Below are 3,733 nucleotides of genomic sequence, written 5' to 3'. Positions count from 1 at the left end.
TGAACATCGAGTCTCCACCAATCGACGCTATCATACCTTTCGAAAGATCAGGCTTGTCTATATCAAGTGGCATCAGAGACCTTGTTGCCCGTTAGGTATAACTTTATTTTCCCCCTTTAGATTGTTACTGTTTTTGTTTTACCTATAGTCCACAAAAAACCAAAAAAATATACACTATCACATATCTCTAGTCCTATAGCCCCGCTGTGCCTTTGTAATTTTTTAATTTCAGTTTGCTTTATTGAACTGTCGTCCCTCGCCGCGTCTTAGTGTTCGTTGTATTCTGATCTTGTTCTTGGTCTAGTGTCAAGTCTTGTTTCCTTATGTGGCTTGCATCAGATTGATCTCCAGTTTTTTTCCACCAAATTGTGCTTTGTTTGCTGGGCGTAGCAACCTTGTGCGTGAGCACGGTTCTGTATCCGTGAACATCTTGTGAATCTGTAGTTTCAGAAAGATTCCGAGGACGGCTAGACTTTTAGCGTCCCATTGGCTTCGGTGTAGTTGGATTTAGAGAGAAGGCAAACTTTATTCGGAAGTTTCCCTTTGGGACTTAAATATCTCCTATTTTGGGTATTGTTGAGATAGAGTTTTTCAATTTATTTTGGCATAGAATATCCCAACAGCTTTGGATCTAAAATAGTCACGAAGTGGGTTGCGTGATTGAGTTTGTTTTGTCTAGCAATTCCTTCTACGACTTTCTCGGTTAAGTATTTTTCTTCCACGATAGAAATATCTAAAGTCTAATCTCTTATGTGCGACACTTTTGTGAGATAAAAAAAACATAAAACAAAGAAAAAGGCAAAGAGGTGCAAAAACCAAAAGAAGGAAAAAAAGTTGCACCTAAAAAAAAGAGACAAAAAATAAAGAAGGAAAGAAAAAGAAAGTGAAAAAAAGTTTATAAGTGCTTGCATCCTTTTGAGTCCTTGTGCTGAGTTGTATCGTATTGCTTGCTTGAACTAGGTCCAGGACGAGTTTAGGCCAGCGACATAGACTAGCTTGGGACTACTTTTCAATCTTACAATTTCTGAATTAAATTATTGCTATTCCTTGCTACTATATTGTGCCTATCCAAGTTCCACTTTCTTCTAACCAAATACATGTTTGTCTTGTAACTGTTACACTCAAGCTACAACGGTATCACAGTCACCGACCGATTGCACCGCCTATCACTTTGGTAAGAACACTTGTAAGACCGCGGTAAGACGCTTGAGAGTGTGTGACTTTACTCCTTGACCACATCCTATAGTAGCTGATAGGAAAATACATACTTGTGTGTTTTCTTGTTTGATGCTAACAATGACAGGTTACAACATGTATCAATATGAGACATCAATGATGCATGAGCCACGCACTATTGCAGCTATACCTCCTCCTGTAGGTCAATCTATTCTTTCTTCCCTGCATACTTATGATGGTATTGGTGCTGATGAGTACATTGAGAGAGAAACTAAAATAGATAATATTTTTGCACAAAGTTATATGTGCGAACGGAGGAAAATTAAAAATGCAACTAGCGTTTTGAGACAATCTGCATCAACTTAGTGGGAGTCTTTAAGTTTTTCAGATAAACCTCACACATGGAATGATATGAAAGATCTTATGAGAGAAAATTTTGTTAATCCATCTCTTATAATTAATTCAAATGATGAGGTGCATCAACTAGATCAATCTCTTGTTATTCCTCCTGCTATGCCTAACCTTTTGTAGGACAATGTACAAAAGAGCGAGGATAACGTGACAGAAAATGAGATGCTCACAGCCTCATGTGAAAATTCAGAACCATCAACTATTACTCCTGCTGAACATGAGAGCAAAGGTAATGCACATGATGCTAAACTCACGGAAGGTGAGAGTTCTCTTGATGTGCTGATTTTTTCCACCAATCATGCTATGATAGAGCAAATTTTAGTGGAGCCTTCGCTTGATTTACCTTGTCACAAGATGATTTGCTTGATATTCCTTATGACGAAGATGACTTGCATGGTGATATTTATGTTATACCCATGCAATCATTGAAGAATGATCATGCTATATGTGTGCTGAAATCGAACACTTGTGCTTAAAATAGACTTGTTATTCATAATGCTAGTGAAGTTGATGAGCTGAAATTGTTGTCTTCTTTAAGTACTTTGGGTTACACTGAATTTGATGTTCCGTGTAATCTTAGTTCTTTAGAGGAGAAACTTTATGCATATGCTGATTTACCATGGTTCTCTAGACATACATATCATGTTTTTGGTAAATATAACAACCAAGGATAATATTTGATACAACGAGTTTATATTTGTATAAATCCGAATTCTCCTTTTGTTGTGCAAAGTAATGATCAACTAGAGGACAGTAAAATCAACACTGTTGTTATGTCATATTCCTCTAGTTTTGCTTTTCGAACAAAAGTGAGATCTAAAGAAAGTGAGCATATGTTTCTTGTTAGTACTAATCTTTTGTAGGATAGTATTGGCAAAGATCGTATGTATTTCAATCGAGCAGACTATATGTCTGTAGGACAAGACATGCTACAAACCTAGACATGTGGTCATATTCTTTCTCATAACATTGTCCATTCCTATTATTTTGGAAACCTCGTTTGTCCTCATGTTGTGCAGGATTGACTTTAAGCAAAATTGACGCCGAGGATGGCTTTTCATCAAGAAAGGGAGAATGATAAGGACATGAGCTCCATGCATACAACCATGCTTGGAGATAGAGGATGAGGAGATCAGCGAGGGTGTCCTAACCGAGAAGGAGGCCCAAAGCTCATCCGGTTCGAGTCATCAAGGTGAAGGCCCAAATCAAGTTCAAGCCTATCTCGGGTTTTAGGACCAGTCTGTCATAAAACTAGTCATACGGGCGTGTCTAGGCTCTGTTTTCGATGATCCACATATGGATAGAAAGTTAATTAGATAAGGAATCCAATGCAAGTGGTCTCACGTCAAAAACCCTTCGGAATCAATAGGAATCGTCAAAACAAGTCAGCGTCTAGAATCTACCAGGGTGCTACGACACCGTCTTTTGGTCCGTTGGACTGTGTATCGTGTTTGGGCCCATTAGGGGGCGCGTCTAGGGGGTGATGTTCGGAGCTCTATAATTAGCAGCCATCACTCTCCTTAGGGTTTGTGTTTTGTTTAGTTCTTGATTTCCTCGTGAAACAGCCATCGTTTTGCTGCAACTATACCGCCAAGGCTGCTTGCTGTGAACCAGGGCCTCAGTTCTTGATCTTGTTCGCCTGTGGTGATTAGTCCTTTTGAATAAATACTTGAACTCCTTCTTCTTTTCATAAGTTTCATATTTATTTGCAATTTCAGATTGCGTTCATCCCGTTCTTGCTTGTGTTCTCGATTTGCCTGCAGGAAAGCCTTATCGGTGAGGTCAATCGTGTTCGCGTGGTTGATAACCAACAGAGCAGTGGTGTAACGGTTGTGGGGGTCCGAATCAGTCTTGGTTCGATGCCTAGATCGTGAACGTCGAGTCTCCACTAATCGACACTATCACACCTTTCGGAAAATCAGGCCTTGTCTACATCCCAACCGGTTCATAGTCCTTCTCACCTAGCGAGATATTACGTACAACATGTCTATATGGGTAGACTTGATATCACACCCCATTAGATTGAAGTATAATTTCTACTAGGAGGCCGGTGTAGGCAGTGGAATATCAGAAGCCGACACGAGGATAGGTTTTCTTCCGTGGTCCGGTTGGCGTGGATGCTATGTGATCTTTCATGTTAAGCTTT

Source organism: Miscanthus floridulus, chromosome 14 (genome assembly GCF_019320115.1).
Source record: "Miscanthus floridulus cultivar M001 chromosome 14, ASM1932011v1, whole genome shotgun sequence".
NCBI lineage: Eukaryota > Viridiplantae > Streptophyta > Magnoliopsida > Poales > Poaceae > Miscanthus > Miscanthus floridulus.
Note: the sequence above shows the minus strand (reverse complement) of the source record.